Raw genomic sequence first — 18779 nt, forward strand, 5'->3', positions numbered from 1 at the left:
TTATTTTGAGAAAGGTCCTCACTAAATCTGTTAAATCACCCAGGCTGCATTTGAACTTGGGACCCTAATGTTTCACTTCTCTGAGTGGCTGAGACAAAATGTCTTAAATTGGCAAATATTGTGCATCCTTTATATCCACAATCTTGGACATTAACTAGAAAATCTTGGGTCTTGGGTCCTTGTGCTTGCAAGGCAGGCCACTGAACCGCTGAGCTAAATCCCCAGCCCTGCATACTGAATTTTAAATACACATACATTAATAGAATCATGGATGGATTTCTTTAACTGGCTAAAGGTTTTCATAGAACATCTGCCTGTGTTTGTGTAGACTGAGCTAATAGTCAATAACCTAAAACCCAGCTCCATAAACCTTGGGTCCTTGTGCTTGCAAGGCAGGCCACTGAACCGCTGAGCTAAATCCCCAGCCCTGCATACTGAATTTTAAATACACATACATTAATAGAATCATGGATGGATTTCTTTAACTGGCTAAAGGTTTTCATAGAACATCTGCCTGTGTTTGTGTAGACTGAGCTAATAGTCAATAACCTAAAACCCAGCTCCATAAACTATAAAATAATCTACTAATTAGCAGCTATTTCCAACATTGGATATCAGAGAATCCTACTTTCACCACATTCCCAAAGGTTCTGCGACCCTGTGAGGTCTCATAGCCATGTACCTCCGCCTTTGCTCCTCCTTCAGCCGTTACCTGTCTCTCCACTTCTCACCTTCTTTTTCTCCCTTTTTCATATTATAAAAAAAATAAAATCATAATATGGCTGTTCATGGTTGCTATGCATCACTGTAGTGGCTACTAATACAGAGTGAAACTCAGTACTGCAAAACTACACTGCCTCCTGACCTGCAGCAAACCACCCCCGTCACTTCCTACTGTGTGGCTCTGAGCAGGTCTGATGTGAACACACAAAGGCCTTTAGCCAGGGGACAGATATTCCAGTGTCTCTGTTATCATTTCTGCCCTTAAAGATAATTTCCTGAATTACCACTTAGAAGGCCAGAATTCAGAATTGTGTCTCACTGAGCCGTACTCAGGGAGTGAACAGAACACCCTGGGCCACACCTTCTCAAGGTTCTGAAGTAGAGCTCTTTTTCACCTTTCCACCTTCTCAGGGCTTCACATTCTTGGTCTCCTATATAAAACCTCCCACAGACAAGCTGAAAATGTAGGCGCCTAGCATTCCTCTCAGGCCTGGGTGATGTGAAGGGATAAAGGAGATGCAGCCAGGGGCTTTGGAACTTTTGGCATCTTTGTCTTCTTGGAATATCCTACACCAGGTCCTGTACTCAACCTGAGTAGGCCATATTCTCAAGGATGAGGGGACTGAGACAAAGGTTGCCTTGTCTTCCTCCTGTGGCCCTTCTTCCAAGAAGAATGGTTGGAGGCCCAAAGAAAAGGGCCATTTTCCCTCACTTAAACAGTAAAGGTCTTAGTGTGCTGGTGTTCAGGGGCCTTTCACAATCTTGGCTAGACTTTGCTCTAGTTTCTGAAATGGAACTCCTTTTCCTCCATCCCACTTCTCAGAGATGCCCCTTCCTAGTTTCCTACTTTTCCAATAGCCACCAAGCCAGCACTGTGGGCTCCCTCCATTCCGCAGATACCTCTCCCAACATCCCAGCTCCTTCATCACATCAGAGCCTCGTGTTCCCTCCTACAAGCCCACTCTAGAGGACTCTGTGCCCACTCAGCCTCTGCAGGGACAGGTGCCCATTGAACAATCCTTTCCTCACATCCGCAGGTCCCTATTGCCCTGGCTGCCTCCTATTCACATCCCCATCCTCATTTCCCTGCTTCCTCCTTTCACGCCTTCCCTCAGTGCTTTCCTTCCCATTCCATGTCTCCACTTTCCTCACTTAACATTAGACAGAGGATTACTGCCATCATATACCATTCAAATGAAGTTTCTACTTAGCCACCTTGGGAATCCTGTGGCTCCTTCATTCTTCAACATGTTTTGGAAGTGCCGTATAAAGGGGCATTGCAAGAAAACCAAATGTTGGACTCAGTACATGATCTAATTGTGTTTGAGTTCCATTCAGTTGTCCCAGGTGTGATGCCACAACCTGGACTGTGTAGTGAAATCTTGGTACACACCTCCACTCACTGCTTCAAAGGGATGCCTCCTTGTGGGATGGCAGTGAAATAGAACTGTGCTGGTATGTAGAGACTTGTGTGACAAGCAGGAGTAAGGGAGACCCAGGCCGGGCCATTGGGCTTTTTGGCATCTCTGTCCTTTCAGAAGGTCCTCCTCCAGGTCCTGTCCCCAACCTGAGCAGGACACGCTTTCCCAGATAAGGGACCTGTCCCAAAGGGTGTCTTGTCTTCCTCATGTGGCCCTACATCCCAAAAAAGTGGTTTTAGGCTGAACCAGAAAGCTCATTTGCCCCAAGTAAAACAGCATCTGTCTTAGTGTGCTGGTGTTCAGAGGCCTTTCAAAAGGAAACCCCAGGCAGTTTATGGCACTTCTGTTTAATCCAGCCATAGAGCCAAGGCCATTGTTTTCTTTAATGTGTCCTGCCATCTCAATTGCCAAAGGAGATGGGTAGGACATGGATTTCTGAAGGAGGAAATAGATATGGAGCATGTATTGGTTGAGAGACAGTGAGGCAAATTTCCAAGGCCCAAGCGTAAATTCAGTGTCCACAGAGGCTAGCAGAGAGAGTGCACAGTGAGTTGCAGGGCCATGACACACCTCAGCAGTCATAATGCCAATGCATTGGCAGCTCAGAACTGTGGCCATGGTTGAGGGGGAGGGGTCAGTTGTGGGACTCATGGAGACTGCAGCAGACAGGCTTGGCCCTGAGTATCATCCCCAACCATTTGGGCAGATCTCTCGGATCGTCCACAAACATGCAAGGGAGAAGAGGCACTGAGGACACTGTAAGGATCTTTGTCTCTCAATCATGTTGGCCAAGGGTTGAGGGCATCACCATGATTCATGGCCAGGTCTTCTATTTATGGAGATAAAGTCCCAGTGACATCCAATGTGCCTTTCTCACCAGATTTCATGCACAAATCAGCTTTAACTTATTTATTCAAATGATTTTGGGATTGTCGCCACCATTCATCTCCAGACTTTCTCGCCTTCCTTTCACATTGGAAACTCTGTGTCTCGGAACTGTCACCTGAGACTCCTCCCTGTGCGCTGGCCCTGGAAACACTTTTGTCCTGTCTCTTTCTGGTGTTCCCACTCAAATGTCCCTAGGAAGGGAAACACACAGGAAGGTTGCTTGTCTGCGTGGTGTCCTTTGCCCCATCCAAAGTCTTCTTCCTTCATCCCTCTTGTAGCAGTTGACCCAGGCCTGTGCCTTCTTAAGGCCCAGCATGTTGGTTATACTTTTCTTGAGTCTCTGATACAGAACTCATTTCCTCCCTTGTAGCTCCTCTGGGCTGCCCCTTTGTAGTTTCCTACTTTTCCCCCAGCCACCTAGCCAGCGATTTACCTTCTCATTGCACTGATTTATCTCCCAATTTCCCAGCCCCTTCACCATATTAGAGCCTCCTGGTCCCTCCTCCAAACCCTCTGCTGAGCACACTGTGTGCACACAGCCACTGCAGGATCAGGTGCACATCTGACCCTCCAGCTTTTCTCACAATCACAAAAGGCCCTATTGCTCTGCCTGCCTCATAGTCACATCATTGTCCCTCATTTCCCCCCTTCCTCCTTTCATGCCTTCCCTCACTACTTTCCTTCTACTCCTAGTACTCCAGTTTTCTCTCTTTTAGGAAGACAACTGATTTCAGCCCTCCAATGTCATGGAAATGATGATGGTCCTTAGTTGTCTTGGGAATTCTCTTTCTCGTCATTCTGTAATGGATTTGGAGGTGCTGCGTTCCATGGCATTGTAAAACTAGAAAAAATTGGCTCAGTACATGATATCATTGTGTATGAGATGCATCCCATTTTTCGAGGTCCTATGTCATGGCCCATACTTTGTGCTGGGATCATGGTACATATTTCCCCTTAATTCTTGGAAGGGATGGGTCCTCAGGCAAAGGCTCATAAATAGGCCTGTGCTGGGATTTTGCAGCCTGTGTGACATGTTAAACTAAGGTAGACCAAACCAGAACCTTTTTGTCTTTTTGGCAGCTCTGTCTGTTCAGTAGGTTCTCCTCCAGGTCCTGGCCCTCTAAATGAGAAGGCCACTTTCTGCTAGGTGAAGGACCCACCCCTCAGGTTGCCCTGCCTTCCTCCTGTGCCAATTCTTCCAAGAAGAGTGGTTTTAGACCCATGGAGATGGGTCCTTTGTGCCAATTTAAACAGCAAAATGTCTTAGAGTGCTGTTGTTCAGGTGATTTTCACAGGGAAAACATAAGCAGTTGGGTGTTTGATCTGTTAATCCGGGCCTTCAGCCAGGACCGTAGTTTTGTTAACTTTGTGTGACTCTGTAGCTCTCCCCTTGAGTGTGGGAACTGGATTTTTGAAGGAGGAAAAATATATTGAGAAGTGTTGTTTCAGAGTGAGTGAGGTAGATTTCGATGGCCTAGATGTCAATACAATGATAGCAGAGGCTGGCAGAGAGTGAGAGTGCATAGTGAGGGTCAGAGCCAACCCAGAGCTCAGCTGTCATAATGCTGGTGAGTTGACCACTCTGAGAAGAGTAGACATTGGTGTGGGGAAGTGTGAATAGTGGGAACCATGGAGATTGAAGCAGGCAGGCTTGGCCCTGAGTGTCACCGCCATCTGTTTGGGCAGATACCCTGGATCCTGCTCAAAGTCACAAGTGAGAAGAGTCCCTGAGGACACTGTGGATTTTTGTCTCTCAGTTGTGGTGGCCCAGGCTGGAGAGTGTCACCATGCTTCATGACCAGGTCCCAGAAGACCACAAGCTGGTGAGTGAGCACTGTGTTTGTCAAATTTATGTATGCTTTTAAGTGACACAGAAACACAGTAGCAGCCAGTGTGCCTTTGTCACCGGTTTTCAAGTACAGCTCAGTTTACCTAGTTAGTTCACAGGACTGACAAACTGTCATCACCACCCATCTGCAGACGTTCTAGCCATCCCTCCAAATGGGAAGCTCTGTGCCCTGAAACAGCCACCTGAGTCTCTTCCCAGGCCCCTGGCACTGGCAACAATTTCCTCCTGTCTGATTCTGGTGTTCACACTGTAAAGATGGCATTTATGGAATCCTATGTAATGTGATATTGTCTGTGTGGTGTCCTTCACACCATGAGAAATGCTCTTCCTTAGGCCCTCTTGCAACCCTTGACCCAGTCCTGTGCCTGGTAAGGGCAAATATCTTGGGGAGACTTTTCTCTAGTTTCTGAAACAAAACCCAATTTTCTTCTATCCCACTTCTCAAAGACAAACCTTCCTAGTTTGCTACTTTTCCCCTAACCACCAAGCCAGCACTGTGGGCTCCCTCCATTCCTCAGATTCCTCTTCCAACGTCCTAGCCCCTTTGTCACATAAAAGCCTCCTGTTCCCTCCTACAAGCTCACTGAGGAGGACACTGTTACCACCCCACCACTGCAGGAACAGGTGCCCTTTGAACTCTCCTGCTTTCCTCACATCCGAAAGTCCCTCTTGCCCTGGCTACCTCCTGTTAATATCCCCTGTCCTCGTTTCCCTGTTTCTCCCTATCATGCCTTTCCTCAGTACTTTCCTTCCACTCCCGTGTCACAGATTTCCTCCCTTTCCAGTAGACAGAGCATTAGAGCCCTCAGATATCATTGTTGAAATTCATTGTGAACTTGGCCAACTTTGGAAACCTTTTCGTCATCATTCATCACCATGTTTTGGAAGTGCTGTGTAAATTGTCATTGTAAGAAAACAAAGTGTTGGACACAGTCTAGGATCTAATTGTGAGGCCATGCCTTGGGCTGTGTAGTGAAGTCTCAGTAAACATCTCCACTTACTTCTTGGAAGGGATATGTCCTTGTGGAATGGCTGGAAAATAGGACTGTGCTGCTACATTAAGACTTGGTTGACAAGCAGGTTAAGGGAGACCATGCCAAGGCCATTGGGCTTTGGCAGCTCTGTCTTTTCAGAAGGTCCTCCCCCAGGTCCTGTCCCCAATCTGAGCAGGACACTATTTCCCAGGTGAGGGACCCACCCAGCAGGTTGCCTTTTCTTCCTCATGTGGCTCTGCTAACCCTAAGAGATGTTGTAGACCCCAACCTGAAGGTCCATTTGCCCCAAGTGAAGCAGCGCCTGTCTTAGCATGCTGGGATTCAGGGAACTTTCACAAGGAAAGCCAAGGCAGTTCATGCTACTTCTGTTTAATCCACCCATTGAGCCAAGGCTCTTGTTTTCTTGAATGTGTTCTGTGATCTAGACCTCCATATAAGATGGGTAGGATTCAGATTTCTGAGGGAGGAAATAGATATGGAGGATCTATTGAGAGGAGTTGGATCAGAGATAGTGAGGCAAATTTTCAAGGCCCAGGTGTAAATTCAGTGTCCACAGTGGCTGGCAGACAGTCAGAATGCACAGTGAGGGACAGGGCCATCACACATCTCAGCAGTCATAATGCCAGCAGATAGGGAGCTCAGAACTGTGACCGTGGTTGTGAGTGAGGTCTGGATTGTGGGAACCACGGAGACTGAAGGAGACAGCCTCAGCCCTGAGAGTCATCCACATCCAATTGGGCAGATCTCTTGGCTCGTCCACAAACATGCAAGGGAGAAGAGGCACTGAGGACACCATGAGGATTTTCATCCATCACTCATGATGGCTGAGGGTGGAGGGCATCGCCAGGAGATTAAAGTCCCAGTGACATCCAATGTACCTTTCTCACCAGATTTCACATATTGTTCAGCTTTACCTTGTTTGTTCACCTGATTTTGGGATTGCCTCCACCATTCATCTCCAGACTTTCTCACCTTCCTTTCACTTGGGAAACTCTGATTTTGGATGTAAGGATAGCAGGAGAGTTCAATGGGCACCTGTTTCTGCAGTGGTGGAGAGGGCACAGTGTCTCTGGAGTGGGCTTGTAGGAGGGAACATGAGGCTGTCATGTGACAAGGGGGCTGGGAAGTTGGAAGAGGAATCCGAGGAATGGTGGGAGCCCACAGTGCTGGCTTGGTGGCTATGGGAAAAGTAGCAAACCAGGAAGAGGCATCTCTGAGAAGCAGAATGGAGGAAAATGGGTTTTGTTTCAGAAACTAGAAAATAGTCTGCCCGAGATATTTGGCCTTACTGGGCACAGGTCTGGGTCAAGGACTGCAAGAGGGCCTAAGGAAGAGCATTTCTTATGGAGTGAAGGACTCTGCACAGACAATAACCCTTTAGGTAGGAATCCACAAATGCCACCTTTATAGGGTGAACACCAGAATCAGACAGGAGAAAAGTGTTGCCAGTGCCAGGGGCCTGGGAGGAGACTCAGGTGGCTGTTTCAGGCCACAGAGCTTCCCATTTGGAAGGATGGCTAGAAAGTCTGCAGATAGATATTGATGACAGTCTGATAGTCCTATGAACTAACTAGGTAAAACTGAGCTGTACTTGAAAACTGGTGACAAAGGCATACTGGCTGCTACTGGGACTCTATCTCACTTAAAAGCATACATAAATGTGAAGAACAGAGGGCTCACTCACCAGCTTGTTGGCTTCTGGGACCTGGTCATGAAGCATGGTGATGCTCTCTAGCCTGGGCCACCATGATTGAGAGACAAAAATCCTCAGTGTCCTCAGGGAATCTTCTAACTTGCATCTTTGAGCAGGATACAGGATACCTGCCCAAACGTATGGGGATGACACTCAGTGTGAACTATGTCTGCTGCAGTCTCCATGGTTTTCACTATTCACACTTCACCACACAAAGGACTAATCTTCTCAGTGTGGCCAACTCACCAGCATTATGACAGCTGAGCTCTAGGTTGGTCCTGACCCTCACAGTGCTCTCTCACTCTCTACCAGCCTCTGCTATCATAGCTTCGACATCTAGTCCTTTGAAATTCACCTCATTCACTCTGATCCTACTGCTCTCAATAACACTCAAATATCCAGATTCCACCCCCCCCAAGGGGAGATCTACAGAGCCATACATAGGTTAATAAAACTATCGCTCTGGCTCAAGGGGTGGATTAGCAGAGCAAACACCCAACTGATTGTGTTTTCCCTGTGAAAGGCCAACAGCACGCTAAGACATTTTGCCATTTATCATAGGACAAATGGGCCCTTCTACTTGGGACTAAAACCACACTTCTTGGAAGAGCAACCACAACAGCAAGACAGGGTAAGTTGAGCTGTGGGTCCTTACCTGGAAGAAAGTGGCATGCTCAGGGGGGTGGGGCAGGACCTGGAGGAGGACGTTCGGACAGAGCTGCCAATAAGACAGAAAGGCCCTAGCTGAGTCTCCCTTAGCCTGACATGTCACAAAGGCCACAAAATCCCAGCATAGGCCTATTTATGAGCCTTTACTCAAAGACCTATCCCTTCCAAGAAGTAAGGGGAGTTGTGTACCGAGACCCCAGCACAAATTACAGGCCAGGACATAGCATTTCCAACAGTTGAATCCACCTCCTACACAATTACATCATATACTGAACCAACACTCTCTAGTCTCCCAATGCCATGAAACACAGCACCTCCAAATCCTGTTGCAGAATGATGAGAAACAGAATTCCCAAGTCGGATAAGGAGATTTATCATTTCCATGGCACTGGAGGGCTGAAATCACTCATCTTTCCAAGAAAGAAAACTGGTGAACTGAGAGTACAAGAAAAGTGGAGAGGGAAGGCATGAAAGGAGGAAGTAGGGAAATGAGGGAGAGTGAAGTGACTATGACGCAGCCAGAGCAATAGAGCCTTTGTGATTGTGAGAAAAGCAGGAGGGTCACATGGGCACCTAATCCTGCAGTGTCTGTGTTCACACAGTGTCCTCAGCAGTGGGTTTGGAGGAGGGACCAGGAGACTCTAATGTGGTGAAGGGGCTGGGAAATTGGGATAGAGATCAGTGGAATGCAGTTAAACTAAAGCTTTAGCTAGCCAGCTAGGGGAAGAGTAGGAAACCAGGAAGAGGCAGTCCCAAGGAGCTCAAAGGGAAGAAATGAGTTCTGTATCAGAGACTCAAGAAAAGTTTATCCAATATACTGGGCCTTAAGAAGGCACAGGCCTGGGTCAACTGCTGAAAGAGAGACAAAGAAAGATAACTTTAGATGGGGTGAAGTACACCACACAGACAAGGAACCTTCCTGTATGCTTCCCTTCCTGGTGACATTAGAGTGTGAACACCAGAAAGAAATAGGACAAAAGTGTTCCAAAGGCCAGGGCACAGGATGGAGACAGGCGGCATTTCCAGGCCACAGAGTTCCCCATCTGAAAGGAAGGTGAGAAAGTCTGGAAATGAATGGTGGTGACAATCCTAAAGTCAGGTGAACAAACAAGGTAAAGCTGAGCCGTACATGGAATCTGGTGTGAAAGGCTCATTGGGTGTCACTGGGACTTTATCTCCATAAATGGAAGACCTGTTCACGAAGCATGGTGATGCCCTCCACCCTCAGCCAACATGAGTGAGAGACAGAAATCCTCATGGTGTCCTCACTGTCTCTTCTCCCTTGCATGTTTGTACACGAGCCAGGAGATCAGACTGAATGGACTGGGATGACTCTCAGGGTGAAACCTGTCTGCTATATTCTCCATAGTTCCCACTATTCACACTTCCCCACAACAAAGACTACTCTTCTCATAGTGGTCAACTTACCAGCATTATGACAGCCGAACAGTGAGCACACTCTGTGGCCTAATTGCCTTTACTGGTACAAGCCTCTGAGAAATGTGCTTCTCACTCTGCCATGCAGAGAGCTACAAACAAGAAGGAATACACTTTAGCTCCTCTACAGAAGTGGAGTTTACTGGTAAACTCACAGAGTTGCAGCTGCTTGCTCCAAGAAGTAACTCCTAATTTTGTCCTCTGCTCCATTAACAGCTATAGGAAAAAAGGCTCAGTAAAAATGTGGCTGGCAATTGTTCAGTTCAAAATGCAGATGGACTCTGAAAAGTGTGTTTGCTTTCTAACATGAAATTCTACTTATCTCAAAGTTCACAGATCTTCAAGCACTTTTTGGGAGTAGGAATTACTGAGTACTCTCTGTGGCCTAAAAGCCTGTACTGGTAAAAGCCTCTGAGAAATGTGCTTCTCACACTGCCATGCAGAGAGCTAAAAACAAGAGGGAGTACCCTTTGACTCCTCTAAAGAAGTGGTATTTACTAGCTAACTCACAGAGTTGCAGCTGCTTGCTCTGAGGAATAACTGCACGTTTTGTCCTCTCCATTGACTTCTAAGAGAAAAAGGGCTCAGAATAAATGTTGCCAGCAAAAGTGAATTTCAAACCGCAGAAGAACTCTGCAAAGTTTATTTGTTTTCTAAAATTAACTTATATTTAGCACTAAGTTTCCTGATCTCCAAGCCCTTTTTGGGAGTAGGAAGTGCTGAGCAATTTCTGTGCCCTGGTACAAGCATCTGAGAAATGTGCTTCTCACTGTGCCATGCAGAGAGATACAAAAAAGAAAGAATACCATTTTTCTCCTCTACAGAGGTGGATTTTATTGGTAAACTGACAGAGTTGCAGATGCTTGCTCTGAGGAGTAACTGTACATTATGCCCTCCCCTCCATTTACTTCTGCGGGGAAAAGGGCTCAAGAAAAATGCTGCTGGTAAAAGTGCTGTTCAAACTGCAGAAGGACTCTGCAATGTACATTTGTTTTCTAACATTAACTCCTACTTATCACAAAGTTTACAGGTCTCCGAGCCATTTTGGGGAGTAGGGACTGCTGCACACTCTCTGCGGCCTAAGTGACTTTACTGGTACGTGGCTCTGAGAAATGTGCTTCTCACTCTGCCATGCAGAGAGCTACAAATAAGAAGGAATGCCCTTTGGCTGCTATAAAGAAGTGGAGTTTAATGGTAAACTGACAGAGTTGCAGTTGCTTGCTCTGAGGAGTAACTGTCTCCCCTCCTTTGACTTCTATGGGAAAAAGGGCTCAGGAAATATTTTGCACTCCACTCTGTAGGCCAAACTGCCATTCAAGATGCAACCTCCTGGAGATGTGTTTATAAATCTGTCATGCAGAGATCCAGAAACACAAGGAAATACTGTTGGCATTCATTGCTAAAGTGGAGTTAAGTGTCACACCAGGGCAGTTCCAGCTGCTTTCTCTGAATAGTAACTGGACATTATGTCCTCCCCTACTTTGACTTCAATGGAGAAAAGGCCTAAGAGAACATGTTGGAATAAAAGCTGCTAGTCAAACTACAGAACTGTTCTGAAAAGTGTGTTTGGCTTCTCACATGAAGTTCCACTTAGAAGAATGTTTACAGTTCCCCAATCCCTTTTTGGGCAGTAGAACTGCAGGGAACTCCCTAGGCTAAACTGCCACTCCAAATACAAGACATATAGATATGTCCATATAACTCTGTCATGTAGAGAGCTAGAAACATGAGGGAATGCTGTTTTTCTTCATTTCTGAAATGGAGTTTACTGGCACTCCACTGCACTTCATTCTGCTTTCTCTGCGGAGTAACTGCATGTTCCATTCTTCTGTCCATTGAGTTCAGTGGGGAAAAGGCCTCAGGAAAAATGTTACTGTCAACAGTTCAGTTCAAGCTGCAGAATCATTCTGAAAAGTGTGTTGGGCTTTTCACTTCAAATTCTATTTATCCAACATTTACAGATCTCAGAGCCCTTTTTGGAAAGCAGAATTGTATGGCATTTTCTAGGACAAAATGCCATGAATTCTCACCACAAGTTGTATGTAGAATTGTGTGCAGCCCTCCAAGCCCTTTTTGGGAAGCATAACTGGTCAGCACTCTCCAGACAAAACTGCTTTTCTTTCCAGGTAGAAGCCTCATATATTTTTCCACATAACTGTTTCATGCAGAGAGTTACAAAAAGGAGTGAATACTGTTTTCCTCAGTTTAGTAAGTGGAGTTTACTGGTACATGGGTGCAGTTCCAGCTGCTTGATCTGAGGAGTAATTGCATGTTCTGTCATTCCCTACCTTGATTTCAATGGGGAAATGCTGAAGCAAAAATGTTGCCCTCAAGACCTCAGTTCAAATTGAAGAACCATTCTGAAAAGTGTGTTTGGCTTTTCATCAGAAGTTCAACTTAGCACCAATTTACAGATCTCCAAACCTTTTGTGGGCTGCAGAAATGCCTGGCACTCTCTAGGCCAAAGTGCCCTTCCTGATTCAAGCCGCCTAGTTATGTCCATATAACTCTGTCATTCAAAGAACTAGAATCAAGAGGGAACACTGTTTCTGCTTCATTTCTGAAGTGGAGTTTTCCTGCACACCATTATAGTTGCAGCTGCTTTTTCTGAGGATGATCTGCACATTCTATCTTTGCCTCCTTTGACATTAATGGGGAAAAGTCCACAAGAAATATTTTGCTGTCAAAACTTAAGTTCAAACTGCAGAACAACTCTGAAAAGTGTGCTTGGCTTCTCACCTCAAGCTCTACTTAGGAAAAATTGAAGAGATCTGCAGGCCCATTTTGGGTTGCAGAACTACCTGTTACTCTCTGGGCAAAACTACTATTCCTTGTTGCAAGTCTTCTAGATATGTCCTAATAACTCTAACATGCTGAGAGCAAGAAACAGAAGGAAATACCAATTTCCTTCATTTCTGAAATGGAGTTGATTTCCATACCACAGCAGTTCCAGCTGCTTTCTCTGAGGAATAACTGCATGTTGCATGCTAGCCTCCACTGACTTTAAAGAGGAAAAGTCCTCACGGAAAATGTTGCCACCAAAACCACAGTTCAAACAGGAGAACCATTCTGAAAAATGTGTTATGCTTCTCACCTCAAGTTCTACTTAACACAAAGTTTACAGAACTCCAAGCCCTTTTTGGGCAGTAGAACTTCACAGCACTCTCTAGGCCCAACTGCCATTCCTGATGCAAGTGTCATAGATATGTGCTCATAACTGTGTCATACAGAGACCTAAAAACACGAGGGAATAATATTTTCCTTAATTTGTGAAGCAGAGTTTAGTGGCATGCTGGTGAAGTTCCAGCTACTTTCTCTGAGGAGTTTTTTTTTGTGATGTCCTCCACTCCAGTGATTTAAATGTGGAACAGGCCTCAGATAAAACACCATGAAAACATCAGTTAAAACTGCAGAACCATCTTGAAAAGTCTGTTTGGCTTCTCACCGCAATTTCTACTTAGAACAAAATTTACAGATCTCCAAGGCCTTTTAGGGCAGCAAAACCACAGGGACCTCTCTAGGCCAAACTGTCATTCCTGATACAAGCCTCATAGATATGTCCATATAACTATGCCATTCAGATAGCTTGAAAAAAGAGGAAATAATGTTTTGCTTCATTTCTGAAGTGGAGTTTATTGGTACACAACTGCAGTTTCAGCTTGTTTCTCAGAGGGATAACTGCAGGCTCTGTCCTCCCCTCCACTGGATTTAATTGGGAAAAGGCCTCAAGAAATCTTTTACCATCAAAATTTCATTTCAAATGCAGAACCATTTTGAAAATTGTGTTTGGATTATCACTTTGATTTCTACTTAGCACAAAATTTACAGATCTCCAAGACATTTCTGTCCAGCAGAATTGCAAGACAGTCTCTAGGCCAAACAGCCATTCCCAATATAAGCCTCCTAGATGTGTGCTTATTATTTTGACATGCTGAGAGCTAGAAACATGAAGGAAGAATGTTTTGCTTCATTACTGAAGTGGTTTACTGGCACTCTGGCAAAGTTCTCCCTCCTTTCTCTGATGAGTAACTTGAAGGTCTGTCCTCCTGTACCTTGATTTCAAATTGGAAAATTCTTAAGGAAAAATGCCCTCAGAATTTTGGTTCAAGCTGCAGAATCATTCTGAAAAGTGCATTTGTCTTCTCATCCCAAGTTCTGTGTAGCACAAAGTGTGCATATCTCCAAATCCCTCTAGATCAGAACTTCACAGCATTCTGTAGACTGAACTGCCATTTCTCTTATAAGTCACCTAGATAAGTGCTTTGTCATGGAGAGAGCTAGAAACAGGATGGAATACAGTTGTGCTTCATTTTCAATGTGAGGTCTACTTGCACACTGGCACAGTTCCAGCTGCTTTGTCTAAGGAAGAACTGCACATACTGTCCTTCCCTCCATTGACTACAATTGGGTCTCAGGAAAAATGTTGTCCTCAAAACTTCAGTTCAAACTGCGAAACCATTCTGAAAAATGAGTTTGGCTTCACACCTTGTGTTCTACTCACTACAAAGTTTACAGAATTCCAAGCCCATTCTGGGAGGCAGGATAGCAGGACTCTCTCTAGTCCAAACTGAAATAACTGATACAAGCTTTATAGATATGTGCTTATAATTCTCTCGTGCAGAGAGGTAAAACTAAGAGGAAATACTGTTTTGCTTCTTTTCTGAAGTGGAGTTTACTGGCACACCAGTGCAGTTCCAGCCTCTTTTTCTTAGGAGTAACTGCACATTCTGTCCTTCCCTCCATTAACTTCAAAGGGGAAGAGGCTGTTAAAATATGTTGCCATCAAATTTTCAGTTCAAACTGCAGAACCATTGTGAAAAGTGTGTTTTGGTTCTCAACTTAATTTTTACTTACTACAAAGTATACAGACCTCCAAGCCTTTTTAGCCAGCAGTACTATTCAGCACTCCATAGGACAACCTGCCAGTCCTGATACATGCCTCCTCAATATGTGCTTATACTCTGTCTTGCAGAGAGTTAGAAATATGAGGGAATACCAATTTCCTTCATTTCTGATGTGTAGTACACTGGCACATGGATGCAGAGATGTAGATGCAGCTGATTTCTCTGAGGAGTAACAACGTTATGTCATCCCCTCTATTGACTTCAATGGGGAAAAGTCTCAGGAAAATGTTGCCTTGTTAAGTTCACTTTAAACTGCAGATCCATTCTGAAAATTGCATTTCACTTCTCAATCAAATTCTACTTAACACAAATTTTATAGATCTCCAACCCATTTTGGGCAGCAGAACTACATGGCACTCTCTAGGCCAAAATGCTTTTACTGATATAAGCTTCCTATATATGTTCTTATACATCTCTCACACAGAGAGCTAGAAATACGAGGAACATGGTTTTTCTTCATTTTGGATATGGAGTTTACTGAAACACCAGCACTTTCTCTGAGGAGTAACTATACGTTCTGTCCTCCTCTCCATTGATTTCAATGCAGAAAATGTCTCAGGAAAAATGTTGCTATCAAAAGTTCAGTTCAAATTGTAGGACCATACTGAATAGTATGTTTGGGTTCTCAACTGAAGTTCTAGATAGCAAAAAGTTTAGAAATCTCCAAGCCATTTTTGGGCACCAGAACTGGGCAGCAATCTCTATGCCATACAGACATTACTGATACCAGCATTCTAGATTTGTGCTTATAACTCTGTCACTGAGAAAGCTAGAAATATGAGGGAATATTGATTTCTATAATTTCTGAAATTGGAGTACAATGGTAAACTACTGCAGCTCCAGCTGCTTTCTCTGTGAGTAACTACATATTCTGTACTCCTGTCAATTGATTTCAATGAGGAGTAATCTCAGGAAAAATGTTTCCCTCAAAAACTTCATTACAAACAGCAGAACCATTCTGAAAAGTGTGTTTGGCTTCTCACCTTAAGATCTAGTTACCACAGAGCCCCCCAAAATATAAAGACCCAATTCAAAAATGGGCATCCAAAATGAACAGACATTTCTCAGACAAAGAAGTAAAAGCAGCAAGTAAATATTTGAGAAAATGTTCGACATCACTGATCATTCGAGAGATGGAGATGAAAACCACACTGAGATTCTACCTCACCCCACAAAGAATGGCTGCTATCAATGAAATCAAACAATAACAAATGCTGGCAGCATTGTGGGGAGGAAGGAACCCTTCTCCATTGTTGGTGGGAGCACAGACTGGTGCAACCACTATGGAAATCAATATGGAGATATCTCAAAGAGCTGGGACTAGAGGTTCCATTTGACCCAGTCATCTCTCTGCTGGGTATCTTTCCAAAAGAAAAGAATAATATCACAGTGATATATGCACACCTATGTTTATAGCAGCACAGTTTGTAATAGCTAAAACTTGGAAACAGCACATTTGCCCATCAGTTGGAAACTGGATAAAGAAGACGTGGTTTTTCTATAAAATGGAATACTACTCAGCTATAAAGAAAGAGAAATTAGAATCATTCATAGGAAAATGGATACATATTAAGGATATACTCATAAGTGAAATAAATAAGTCACGTGTAAATACCGAATAGTTTCTCTGATGTGAAAAACTATAATAATACATAAGATCCTAATGAGATAACTGACAATGTGAAATAGGAAGAAAAGAGCTAAAGGTGCAGGGAAAGTGGGAAGGGTACAGTAGAAATTGAAGTGAGAAGCCAAACACACTTTTTAAAATGTTTCTGCAGTTTAAACTGAAGTATTTTTTGCAACATATTCCTAATAACTTTTCCCCATTGAAGTCAATGGAAGGGAGGACTGAACTTGCAGTTACTCCTCAGAAAAAGCAGCTGGAAGACCAACAGTGTGCCAGTAAAATCCACTTAAGAAGTGTAGCACAAAACTATTCCCTCCAGTTTTTAGCTGTCTGCATGACAGAACTATAATTACATATTTATTACGCTTGTATCAGAAAAGGCCTAGCAAGTGCTGTGTAGTTCTGCACCAAAAAAAGGGCTTGAAAATCTGTAAACTTTGTCCTAAGTCTAACTTGAGGTGAGAAGCCCAAGAAACTTTTTAGAGTGTTTCTGCAGACTAGAGTTTTGACTGAAACATTTTTACTTTGACCTTTTCACCTTTGAAATCAATGGAGGGCAGGAGACACCATGCAGTTTCTCTTCAGAGAAATCATCAGGAACTGTGCCAGTAAACTACACATCTGAAACAGCATAGAGTATTCACTCCTCTTTTTAGATCTCTACATGACAGTTATAAGCACATATCATTGAGGCTTGTATCAGGAATTGCAGTTTGACCTAGAGAGTGCCACGTGGTTCTGCTGCCTAAACAGAGGTTGGAGATGTGGAGAACCATAGATCCGCCCCTCTGCCATTTTATGATATAGCCTATGAAGCCATTTTGTATTAGGTTTAGTTTTCCTGTAGATCACATGATATGTTCCCGTGGGTGTTTGATGTATCCTTATAAGGTAATAATCTGTTCTCTGTATGCTGATTGGTTGCATTATGGTATATATGTTGCCACCCCTTCCGGGCGCAGAGAGAGAGCGGGGTAGAGATCCGGAGATGAGGAACTAAAGTAAACTCCTTGTGTATCAAGTGTATGCCTCTTTGCTCACGCCTTGCCAGTTCAGGCCCCTGTAGTCGCAGACCGAGTTGCCCAAGGCAATCCAGCTCGCGACAGGAGATCTGTAAAATTTGTGTTAAGTAGAATTTGCAGTGAGAAGCCAAACACACATTTCCAAATGGTTCTGCAGTTTACACTGAAGTTTTGACAGCAACATTTTTCCTGTGGCCCTTTCCCCTTTGAAGTCAATGAAGGGGAGGACTGTCGCGAGCCGGATTGCCTTGGGCAACTCGGTCTGCGACTACAGGGGGCCTGAACCGGCGAGGCGTGAGCAAAGAGGCACACACTTGATACACAAGGAGTTTACTTTAGTTCCTCATCTCCAGATCTCTACCCCGCTCTCTCTCCGCGCTCAGAAAGGGTGGCAACATATATACCATAATGCAACCAATCAGCATACAGAGAACAGATTATTACCTTATAAGGATACATCAAACACCCACGGGAACATATCATGTGATCTACAGGAAAACTAAACCTAATACAAAATGGCTTCATAGGCTATATCATAAAATGGCAGAGGGGCGGATCTATGGTTCTCCACAAGGACATAATTGTAAGACCAAGAGCCTTACCAACCGCTCCGAGGAGCTCAACAGCTACGAGAAACACCCATGAAGTAGCACACCCAACAAGTTGGAAATGAAACAGACTTATTAGTCTGGCCAGATGGCACTCCCAGAGCCAAGTAGCTCAGAGAGGCGCTAGCTCAGGGGCTGAGGTCTTCCTTAAGGGAATACAGGGAGAGTTAACATTCAAAGCTTACAGTCAGGTGGCAAAGGTTAATGGTCTGCTGATTCACACTAGTGGCCAGCTGTCAGCAGCCACAAGTCGATGGTTAACAGATGCCTACAAGAGGTTCTAAGAGCACGTTCTAAAAGCATTTCGGGTTTAAGCAGTTTTCCCTGTTGAAGATAAGGGGAGGGTGAAACAACAGTCTCTGGGCCATAAGCTGGCCAACATAGAGTCACTTTAGTTCAGTCAGGTCTCACAATTATAGAATTTTAAATTTTTTAAAAATGACAATTACGATTTAGTTTTTTAAAAGCCAGTCACAAAAGACTACACATTATGTTTCTGTTTCTATGAAGTGTTAGGACTAGGAAAATTCATAGAGGCAGTGGTTTCCTAGGGTAGCAGGGGTGGGAGAATGGGGAATGACTGCTAATGGATACAGGGTTTCTTTGGGGAATGAAGAAAATGTTCTAAAATGTAGGTGATGATTACATAACCCTGTGAATATAATACACCCCACTAAATTGTGTATGTACATTTTTTTTTTCTTTTTGGTACGAGGAATCGAACTCTGGTCCCTGTGCTTGAGAGGCAGGCGGTGGAATGTATATTTTAAATGTATAAATCGCAGCGTTTCTAAATTACATCTCAATAAAGTACGGAAGTTGACAGAAATGTCGGTCGATTTAGGGACAAGATATCTGGATTTAGCCATAAGCCCTAAACCCGGCGGGGCAAGGGAAGGGGAAGCGCCAGAGAGGGCCGGGCTCCCCGCTCCCCGCACCC

At 44.4% G+C, this 18779-nt stretch overlaps 2 long non-coding RNA genes across 2 annotated transcripts in view; one reads left to right on the forward strand and one right to left on the reverse strand.

Moving 5' to 3' along the window:
• Positions 1–3072: 3072 nt before the first annotated feature.
• On the reverse strand, positions 3073–8717 carry LOC104862682. Its single transcript, XR_780392.1, has 4 exons — positions 8553–8717; positions 8225–8287; positions 7561–7697; positions 3073–3223 (listed from the first exon to the last, which is right to left on the reverse strand). It is a non-coding gene; the product is annotated as an uncharacterized LOC104862682 (long non-coding RNA).
• The window catches only part of LOC104862683, a 15031-nt gene continuing 911 nt past the window's right edge, over positions 4660–18779 (forward strand). The window contains exons 1-2 of the long non-coding RNA XR_780394.3: positions 4660–4855; positions 8131–8200. This is a non-coding gene — a long non-coding RNA (uncharacterized LOC104862683). The remainder of the gene's footprint in view (positions 4856–8130; positions 8201–18779) is intronic.

The sequence above is a fragment of the Fukomys damarensis genome, unplaced genomic scaffold (genome assembly GCF_012274545.1).
Source record: "Fukomys damarensis isolate Sample0158 unplaced genomic scaffold, DMR_v1.0_HiC HiC_scaffold_17, whole genome shotgun sequence".
Classification (NCBI taxonomy): domain Eukaryota; kingdom Metazoa; phylum Chordata; class Mammalia; order Rodentia; family Bathyergidae; genus Fukomys; species Fukomys damarensis.